Here is an 11767-nt window from a genome sequence, read left to right as displayed (position 1 = left end):
TTATAGAACCCTAAAATTCCACAGAACACCTTTTGGGAACTTTAGAAAATTATATAAGTCTTTTTTTCTAGTTTATTATTACAAGAGGTTACATACTTTTCTTCCTGGTTCCTTGAGCCCATGCGCCTTATTAAAGTTACAGATGGCGCTGCTCCAAAGATTTTATTAAACAGCTTTGAAATGTATCTTTTCACTATTCCAATTGGGTATAATATAAGAAAAACACAACTACTTCCACTTAGTAGGAATAACATTTACCATGACGCAATGCTAAATTCTATGCCACTATCCACATAAATGCCACTATCCACATAAATCAATTATTAATCAAAAATCGAATATCAATTTCTTTTCTTTATAATACAATAAAATCTGGCGAGTAGCTATTTAAACGATCAAACACTTCGTTTGTTTATTTGTGGCTTGAAGTTAGGCTCGCAGAAAATGCCGTTCATGGGTTAAATTTAGTAGAAATAACACAACCTGTGACGTAGGCTATAGTATACCAAATTGACACTCCAAGAACATTGTTCTTACATTTACCACATTATCGAATTTGTTATTTCCATGAAGCAAAAAAATTATCATTTATGCTCGTGGAATGATTGCTCCTTCGCTACTTAACCAGCTATACTATTTATCCCTTAATTTAAACCATTTTATAATTTTGAACAAAAATTTCGACTAAATTTAAACAAATTGAAAATGTATGTTATTCTAAGATGATCTCTGCTCATGCTCACCTATCTCCATTATTGCTTTGTAATCAATCGTAAAAAAGAATCCATTATCCAAATAAAATACCTTCAAAAGTTTTGACTGTAATACAATTTTAATTCCACAGATTTAGTTTTTAATTCTTTTGAGATAAAATGTAAGCCTGATAATTTTGCTGAATTTGACGTCATTCATTAAAACTTCATTTACACATTTATTTTTAAATATTTATTCACTTTTTGATAACTGCTGAAGCTTGAATGTTTTTTGTCAAAGAACTTACTTAACAGTAGCGCGAAAACTTAATTCGTTGCTTTAAAAAATTAAATTTTTATTCTGTTTTGAATCTTTTAATGACATATATTGACTGAAAACAGTTTTGCATAATATCTAGTATAAAAACAAGCACAACTTATTGGAAAATATAAATAACTTTTTTACCGTTTAATACTTGTAGAACGATAACTGGATATTTTTATTATGAAATGTTCTATAATAAGGTAATATTATACAATTACTCGAAAATATAATAGTGGATCAACATTTTTTATTATTTAAAACTTTTAATTTTGTAAAAATCCAATTCATAATTGTAACAGAAACTAATAAGAAGGGCTGAAAAAAAAAGGAAATATTGTTGGTAAATAAAGGACTTTAATTTTTACTATTAAATAAAGGAATAATTTTTACAGTTAAATAAAGGACTTTAATTTTTACTAATTTTATGCTGATGACATGTAAATACTATATCTGAATCTTTTTTGCTTATTATATGATTTTACTAACCAATAAAAATACGAATAAGAAAATTTAATCTTTTTATGATAGTAAATGTAATTAACTTTAACCTTTGAACGGTTATGGAAAGCTAAACAAGACAAAAAAAATACTTAGTTTATACTGTACGCGACAGGAATACAGGATAAATAATCAGAAGACATTTTTTAGAACAACCATTTTTATTATTATTTTTTATCTGTTTTTTCTCTCGTTGCCATTCGCAACTCTTTTAAAAATAAGATGAACAGACATGTGACTTATGACATTCCTACGATACTCCCTCACCAGTAACTAAGTTACGATGCAAGGCAAGTATGTCAACTTTTTCATATAATGATAATATAACATAACAACATGTATACAGTTCAAAATTATACTACATAATGATTCATCATAATACAAAAACATATATACAAGATATTAATATAACACATATACAAATTATACCATTCTAAATTCCAGTTTCAATACAATAAAATATATATATATATATATATATATATATATATATATATATATATATATATATATATATATATATATATATATATATATATATATATATATATATATATATATATATATATATATATATATATATATATATATATAATAAATGTTTATGTATCTAATTAATACAGTTTTGCTCTAAAAAACGAACAGGCTTTTTCATTTTTCTGCAAAATCTAGACATTTTAACATTTTGTTCGGGATTGTCGGCATTTTCATTTAATTTATTCGATGTTAAACATTCGTTAGGTTTTGCAGTTTTTAGGTTTTCATCGTAATCTGGATTCTCATTTTCAGAATTCAATAGATACACTGGTTTAAGTCTGTCTATTGAAATGCTTACTTTTTTTCCTTTATAACTAATTACAAAATACTTTTCCGTCTTATCCATCACTTTATAGGGTCCTTGATAAGGAGATTCTAATGGCTTCCTGACTCTATCAATCCGCATGAAAACATGTGAACATGAACTTAAATCTTTGTGCACAAGCTCTTTGTTCCTTTTGAAATATTTTGACTCTAAAGGTTTTAATGTTTCCATTTGATGTTGAAGATTGCTAATAAAATTTTCCGCTAATGTTGTCACTTTTGAGTTTTCAAAAAATTCACCAGGAAGTTTAATGCATTTACCATAAACCATCTGAGATATTAAATAGTTGGTGTCATCGCGTAGAGCAGCTCTGAGACCAAGTAAGACAGTAGGAAGAGTTTCAGACCATTTAATAGAGCTGTGTGATTTTATTGCAGTTTTCAATGTACAATGTTGACGCTCAATTTTGCCATTGCACTGAGGATGATATGCAGTTGTTCTGTTGATTTTTACTCCGCATAAGTTGGTAAGAGATTTAAACGTTTCAGAGTCAAACTGTGATCCTCGATCTTACCGATCTGTATGGCACTCCAAATCTAACTGTCCAATTTTCATAGAATCATCTGGCGACTGGTTCAGCTTTGATATCAGGTATAGGAACTACTTCTATCCAGCTTGTAAAACGGTCAGTACAAGTCAAACAGTATCTGTTTCCATTGGATGGGGGTAACGGTCCAATTAAGTCAATATGCATCTCGTTAAATCTTTCATTGGGTTGTTGATATTCTCTAAACTGGGATTTCGTATGTTTTGAAATTTTGTTTTTTTGGCAATCAATACAGGATTGTCAGTACCATGTTTTATAAATTAAAATTTTAAAGATAACATAAATATGGTTCTTAATAATTGAATAATTTAAAAAAAAATTTCTAACTCGGTGCATTCTTATCTCAATGAGTAAATGTGGAAAGACTGTATCTGCAAATAACTTATTTCAGTTTAAGATCGGTACCTTTGATAGCAATTACGTATTTATGACGAAATCTTTTTATCCATTAACTTTTACATAGCGACTGAAAAATCTCTTTTCCCGGAAATTTTCGTGAGATCTTTCGAGTTCCTCGTTTTATTTATCTCATTTTTTTAAAAGCGGAAACAAACGTCAAGTGAAATATTACCTAGGCGGAAGTTTGGGAAGTTGGGAAAAGTTGCGGAACATCCACAATTGTCTATAACACTGTGTTCCTTCGGGTGGTGCATTTTTTGTTTTTGTTTTTTTATTTATGTATTTTCTTTTTCTAATACGGAGGTGTCAGTTTTTGGTATAATTTGAAACTTGTGTTTTTGTTTTGGTGCTGTGACAATTCACAACACCTGGATTTCTCTGTTTACAGGTATGTTTGTATTTTATTTATATCTAATATGTAATTTTATTACTGTAATTACTTAAAAGTAATTGCACACAAGCAAATTTCTCCCAATACTTGATCCAGGAGTTCCCTTGTCTTCTGTATTGGATTTATAATTGCAAGGCTACGGAGTTGAACATTAGTAGTCGTAAACCCGAAAATTGGGTCGGCTGTTCAACGACGATTAAAAAATAAATAAAATAAAATAAAACGTTGACTTTTTATTTCACTTATTATTTTTCGACTAAAAATAAAACATCAAATCAACTGTATAATCAACATCACTTAACTTTCCATTCTAGGGATCTCCTTCTTCACACTCAATTATAAAGACTATTATGCTTAAATTAGACAATGAGTGATATCAGATATATCTATGAATGCATTTTCTCACAGAACAGTTTCCAATTTAAAACTTACTAGTGAATAATAAGCGGATGTGGTCTAGTTCGCGCGACTGAAAAATTGATAGCTCATTGGCGAAAGTGGAAGTGAATGAAACTTCCACTGAATTCAGAAAAGAAACAGACAGGAACAAAAGAAGGAAAAATCTTTAAAATAGAACTTGAAAAAAACTCCATTTTAAATACTTTGAAAACACATTGTATGTTAAGGTATTCTTTATATGGGTTATTTCACAACTAATGAAACCTCGTTTTTTGGAAAATCTTTCATCACTTCATTTAACTTATTTTTAATTTATTATATTTTTAAAAATTTACTAAAGTGACAACCTCCAAACTGGCTGATTTTTTTTTCTGTTACGAGGTTGGGAACACTGTGAGAAATTTGTTTTGTCGATTTCGAAGAAATGGTTAAGTTATAATTAAAATTGCTATCTGTTCCGCAGAAGAGTTCAAGGTTTGAAGAAAAGGTTTACTCTAATGTCTTATGTCACTCTTTTTAAACTCTTTGTGTCTAATGTCACTCATATGAAATTAACTCTTTGACGCAGAATTTTTATTAAACATTTTGTTCATACTTTTTCAATTATTTTGTATTAATTTTAGATAAAATAACAGCTTATCCCTTGACATAATATTTTACTGTTTTCAGTGTTTTCTTTTCACGTATGCTTTTTTATTTTACGTATCACACCTGCTTAAAGAAATAAATCATCGTAAGTTCTAAAAATTTTAAAAATTAATTTCATTGAAAAAGGAGGGATCAAAAATTCGCTCTAGTTTTTACTTGAAATATAAGTGTATTTGGCTCTGGTGTTAGTAGTTGGTTTTAATGTTGGTTGAACCAGCATGAATCACCGAAAATGCTCTTCTAAGCATGTTATTCACCTAAAAAAAACTAATGGTGAGTGTTAGATTAGCGATTCATGATTTTTTAGGTCTATGGAACCCTGAACGATCGAATTTCTTTTGGGGGAACCCCGGCTTTAAAAGAAAAGTTTGATAGATTATGCTCACAAAATAAATAAATAAATAATTGGAAACTACTAATTAATGAGATGATGAAGTATTCATTTCTGGTAAATGAAAAGAAGACTTCTAGAAGAAAATGACATTTCAGCATCATCCAATATCTGAAGTAAAATACGCAGCAAATATCCTGAATATTTCTGCAGAAAATGTGGATCAGAAAGTCTTGGATACTTTGCAGATTGTAGATAAGAATATTGATGAAGTCTACTTAAAATCAAATTGTGTTTAGTAAAAAATCAAATTTATTTCATAAAATGCAAAATTAAAACACATTTTCAGCTAGGTGAGTGTTTTTCTCTTTAAATTTTTATTAATTATTTATTAAATTCGTTATTAGTTTTTAAATAAATTATGTGAAATCACAATACTGGGTCCTCAGACGGGTCCTTATGGCGGGATTTGACTGTATTTTCGATTAAAACGAATTTCGAAAGCAGGATTTGTTTTAATAATTATTCAGTTGATTTCATAATTTTTATTATAAATTTATAAAATATTATTCTTAATAAATTGTGACAGGGGCATTAGTAATTTTAAAAAAAACTACAAATGTGATAGAGAAATCATTGATTTAGAACTCTACATTGAAATAACCTCTTGGCATTTCCGGCAAAATTAAATTCCTAGTGCACTTTAGCATCCAAATAGAGTCTCGGTGCTGCCATCTAGTGTGGCAGAAACTAGACGTCTAAATTAACATGCCCAACGGTATCTCACCCATTGTGGTGGTCCTGAAAGAGATGGATACCACCTCTGGAGAACGCACTAGGTCTGATTATTCGCAAGACCAATTTTGCAGCTCATTGGAAATAAAAAACATTGGGATAACCTTGTAGTCTTTATCTTGTATATTCTACCATGGAATAACCTTGTGCAAAAGAAAGACAAAGAGAGAATGAAGATATCTAGTTGAACTACTAATACAGCTGAGCCATATATCAATGTATTGAGAAATATCAATTAATTTTTTAGAAATCTTGGTATTAATATTTTAAAAAAGCATCCTCACGATATTTCGTGCGCACCATGGCATATTATTCGCTCGATATTTTGTATGTACCATAAGTATCGATTATAGGATTATTACCAACTACGATGAATATTGAATTCGATTGAAGTCACCAGTATTACTTTAATAATAATTATATAATACCATAATATCTTGATGATAATCGATAACGATAAATGTATAGCATTATCGATAATTTCAGTTATTAAATACATTATCGTGAGGGTTGATAAATTTTATTTGGGTGAAGAAAATATTTATCAGAATAAAAATAATACAAATTAGGTCAGTTTTAAAATTATCCTGGTATATATCTATAAACATCGTTATTTGCTCAAGAGTTACATAGAGCTTTATTAAAATTCCAATATACACATTCTGAAGTAGTATATATTCTTATCGATATGAATGCTCTGTTATAGTGTATATGTATACTATGTAGTATCAGAGGATAGAGCGCTCGCCTCTCAATGAGGTTAACCCAGGTACAAATCCCAATGATGGTTAGGGGATTCTGTTCTCGGCTCGCTCCGACAGCAGTGCTGACGTAAAATATCTAAATGCTCAGTGATAGACAGTTAATGGGCTAGAACCTCTTTGCCGTTGAACTAACCGTGAGATATTCTTGTGGTTTTCCATTCCGTATAACGCAAATGTGGGCTAGTTCTAAAAAAAGAACCTCCACGAAGGATAATTTAACCCAATGTTTAATCCAGGTGTTTCTTTGATTCCGAGATTACAAGAGTATGTAGTTGATGATCTATTGACGTTTGAAAACACGACTGTTGTTCAACACCGATTTTTTAATAACATAAAGTGACGGAGAAGGAGAAAATGTAATAATTAAAAAAAATATTGTGATTATTTTAGCTTTAATAATTGTGCTGGCATACGTCTTCCAGTTTTGCGCACGATTTCTTAGTGTTCTTCAGTAATGATTTATTGGTTATTTTCTCTGTTTTTTTTTTCTTATACCCAGTACGAAGAGCGGATATTCAGCTAGTAAAAAGAAATATAACACGTGTACCAAAAACCTAAATGAGCTCCTCATTTTATTAATGGAAACATTTTTTTAGCACACAAAAATAATAAAAGACTAGAAATCTACTACTAAACCGAAAGAAAAAAAATATCTACGCCATACTGAAGAATTTTTGTCAAGTTGCCAAATTATGCATTGTTTGTAAATCTACATTTTTAAATTGAGAATAACTCCCAATTTATTAAGCGTTTAATTAAATTTTACGATTCTTTCACCTTTAGTCACTACAACTTCGAATACAAGCTTCCTTTGATACTGAATGAGACAAAAATTGCCGCGATTTGACATTTCTTAACAAAAGCGGCTATTTAAAATTACACACATAGAAAAAAAATGAATAAACTTATAAAATTAAATGAAATAACGCGAGACAAAGAAAGGCGAACCATGCTTTAGAACATCAAAAATATGTGTTTCTTAAAAGTACATTAGAAAAATACGTAGAATAAAATGAAAAATATATATTCTTGAATCACGATTTTCTTGCTTCTATTTATAGTAGGAAAATAAACTATTCATTTTTAATTTGATCACTACAACTATCGCTGAACTTTCATTTTTATTTTTCTCTTCGAGAGCAATTATTTAATGCTGTTCTTCGATGGCTCCGTCGTAATAGATGCTTTTTTGAGAATAATATGCTATTTTTATAACTGCTGTGATTTTCAACTGTTACTCATGACTGTTAGGTCAATATTGAGAAAATCCACACTTTTGTGAAAATGAAAAAAAAAATTTATAATATTTAAATACTTACTCCAATGCTTTTATACTTAGTTTTACATAATTCGCAAAAACGGGGAATAAAACAGTGATTTTGATAATTTTCATCTAGGTTGAAAAATGTCGTGAAATTAGAGATTTTTTTTAAAAAAAAAATTTAATAACTTTTTAAATATTTAAGTTTTTCGTCTGTTCTAAAGTCCAAATAATTCTTCACGGCAAGATTATATACAGTTTAAAATCATCACATTGCTTTAAGTGTAAGGTATTTAAACTATGGCTATTTTATTTTCCTTGGCGACTGAGCTTCGAAAAACAGCGTTTAATTCTTATTTCTCGTACTATATTTCTTGTTTCATACTATTACTCAGTGGCCCATAAGAATTTTCACACTAGCTTTAATTCTTTATAAGATCTAAAAATATATGTAAAGAACAATGATTTAAAAAAAGGGGGGCTTAATTTGTAAATTTTAGAAAAAACATTTGAACATATGGACATACATATATGAAAAGAAACCACTTTATTTTTAAGTATTATAAAATGCATATATGCAAACGATATTTTTTAGAAATTTATTTTTCAGGCAAATTGCGTTGCGCCGCCTATAGTTCGTTGCGATTCACGATCGCAGAGAACTATAGGGGGCGTAAGAACTATAGGGGCCCATAAGAATTTTCACACCAGCTTTAATTCTTTATAAGATCTAAAAATATATGGAAAGAACAATGATTTATAAAAAAAAAGGGTTTAAATTTTAGAAAATACATTTGAACATATGGATATACATACATGAAAAGAAACCACTTTAGTTTTAAGTATTCACGATCGCAACGAACTATAGGGGGCGTTGTTGTATGAGACGGATACCTGTGATTTCCATATGAACAGTGATTCAGTTACTCTAGAGACGTCTTTAATGTAGCGTGCAGCATTGCAACGTTCCTTCTTTATCGTGGCTAATTAAATTCAAAAAAAAAATTTTTAATATCCTTTCTTATGCAAACGAAAACAAAATGGTATCTCTTTTTTTTAGAGAAGGAACATCCAAAACACATAAACAGAAAAAAATATGTATATTCTTATAAGAGTTAAAACCTAATACCAGAGATTTTGTTTTACTAAAATTAATGATATAACATGAATGGCTTAGTTAAACTTTACATTCCATAGTTTTACGAATCATATTACTTCAAAAATTAAAATGAACAAAAAGTATACATAAGCCTCATAATTTTATAAAATTTAATTTTGTAAAAAAAGTTTTTCGACAGCAATTTTTATCAAAAAATTTTAAGTTTCGTAAAATAAAAAATGCTTACTACAAAAAAAAAAATTCTTTTTTGACGCTATTTTTTAGTGCTACGAAAATTCGTCTTTGGGATTTGCCAAAAACAAAACAAGATGCAATTTTTTTTTTTTTTCAGGAGCGAAATATTTTACCAAAAAAACGAAAATGTACCAAATCCCAGACATGAAACTTTATCTTGGTAAACGTACGTTTTGGAAATGTTATTTCATTTGGAATTTTATTTACTAAAGTTAATATGACGGCAGAGATAGAGATTGTTAAGATAGAGAAGAAAATAGAGATTGTTTTGAATCTATGTTAAACTCTATATCGGCCCATTTCCCACCGAAATCCGATTGACTACTTTGATTTTAAATAAAGTGTTTCATTTTATGATTTTCTCAAAAAATTTTGGTGTAGATTGGCGGCACTTAAAATCCGCTAAATCTGTAGCTGCGGCGGCGTTAATACCTATGTACCGAATTTTAATTCCATACTTTTCTGAATCATATTACTTCAAGCATTAGAATATGCAAGAAGTATACATAAATACATAATGTTACACCATTTATGCTTTCAAAAAAAGTATTTTGACAACAATTTTTATCTAAAAATTAGAAATTAAAAAACGTAAAACAAAGAATTCTTAGGATAAAAAAATGATTTTCAAGTTTCCTCATATAGAAGTAAAAAACTTTCATATTGTTTCTTTTTTTCATTCCTATAGTTCTTAAACAGACGTAAAAAACCATTTTGTAGAGCAGTGATTCTCACCCTTTTTTTTGTGGCGTCACACTTTTAAAGATTTCAAAAATTGACGGCACACAATGAAAAAAATTAGTTCAAAAGTTGTTTAATTACCTATAATACACTGTGTTAAATAGTTTGTGATAATAATTTTGAATGTGAAAGAAAACAATATGCACTACAAAAGCACATTTATTAAGGGATTAATTATTTCTTTCGACTAATTTTTTATTAGTTAGTAACAGTTTTTTTTGCTAGTTATTAATTGTTAGCTTGTTTTCCATAGTTATTAACTGTTAGTTTTTTTACATTAATTATTATTTTTTGTGATTTCTTGTTTGTTAGTTTTTTGCTAATTATGTTAGCTTATTTTTTTCTGCTAGTTATCCTTTGTTAATTTGTTTTTATAACTATTAATTGCATAGCTTACTTTAATGATTAGCTTTTATTTTCGCTTGTAAGTTAGTATTTAGCTTGTTTTAGCCTTTGTTAATTAATAATTTTAATAGTCATTAAATTTCCTACTAAATTCAGCATTATTTAAAATTGTGTGGCTTTTTTACGTCTGATTAAGAACTATAAGAATAAAAAGAGAAACAAAAAGAAGTTTTTTTATTTCAATATGAGGAATTTTTAAAATCGTTTTTTTTTATCCTGAGAATTATTTATTTTACGTTTTTTAGTTTATAATTTTTTGATAAAAATTGATGTTAAAATAATTGTTTTGAAAAATTAAATGGTATAAAATTATGTGCTAATGTATACTTCTTGCATATTCTAATGTTTGAAGTAATATGATTCAAAAAAGTATGGAATAAAAATTCGGTACTTACGTAACCGCAACTGCAGATTTGGCGGTTTTTAAGTGCCGCCAATCTACACCAAAATTTTTGCGACAAATCATAAATCAAAACACTTTATTTAAAATCAAAGTAGTTTATCGGATTTCGGTGGACAATGGGCAAAATATTTCACTCCTGAAAAAATAAAATTGCATCTTGTTCTATTTTTGGCAAATCCCAAAGACGCATTTTCGTAGCACTAAAAAAGGGTAACAAAAATCGAAGAACAAATCATTTTGGAATTCTTCTGATTTATGAAGCAGGTAAGTGTTAATTTTGATAAAATAAAAAATTCAACTTTTAAGTAATTTTTTTCTTATTTGATGATAGTTTTCTATAGAATGGTTTTCTGCGTCCGATAATGAATCAGAAAAGAAAAAACATGAAAGTTGTTTATTTTAATGTAAGGAATTTTTAGAATTGGGTTTTTCTTTTTTGCTTTCTATGTAAGCATTCCTTATTTTACCTTTTTTAGTTTCTAAATAATGATTTTTATTGAAACTTGAAATTTTTTAATAAAAATTGTTGTCAGAAAACCTTTTTTACTAAATTAAATTTCATAAAATTATGAGGCTTATGCATACTTTTTGTTCATTTTAATTTTTGAACTAATATGATGTTTAAAACTATGGAATGTAAGGTTTAACTAGGCCTTTCATGTTATATCATTAAATTTAGTAAAACTATTTTTCGGGCATTAGGTTTTAACTCTTATAAGAATATACATATTTTTTTTCTGTTTATTTGCAAATATTTTTCCGATGTGTTTTGGATGTTCCTTCTCTAAAAAAAAGAGATACCATTTTGTTTTCGTTTGCATAAGAAAGGATATTAAACATTTTTCTTTTTTAAATTTAATTAGCCACGATAAAAAAGGAACGTTGCAATGCTACACGCTACATTAAAGACGTCTCTAGAGTAAATGAATGACTGTTCATATAGAAATCGCAG

General features: G+C 28.3%; 1 protein-coding gene across 2 annotated transcripts in view; it reads left to right on the top strand.

Annotated features, from left to right (window-relative positions):
* The window catches only part of LOC147815894 (ras-related protein Rac1-like), a 51022-nt gene that overhangs the window by 24398 nt on the left and 14857 nt on the right, over window positions 1-11767 (top strand). The window contains exon 1 of one of the 2 annotated variants that reach the window (XM_087157691.1): window positions 3545-3711. The exons of the other annotated variant lie outside the window; for it this stretch is intronic. The gene's annotated coding sequence lies outside the window, so the exon portion shown is untranslated. Of the gene's footprint in view, window positions 1-3544; window positions 3712-11767 lie in introns of those variants that run through there. 2 annotated transcript variants of the gene reach the window in all.

Source organism: Parasteatoda tepidariorum, chromosome 2, assembly GCF_982258835.1.
Source record: "Parasteatoda tepidariorum strain Cologne lab strain chromosome 2, Ptep-v5.0, whole genome shotgun sequence".
NCBI classification, from domain to species: Eukaryota; Metazoa; Arthropoda; class Arachnida; order Araneae; family Theridiidae; genus Parasteatoda; species Parasteatoda tepidariorum.
Note: the sequence above shows the minus strand (reverse complement) of the source record. Positions and strands in the feature narration are given on the sequence as shown.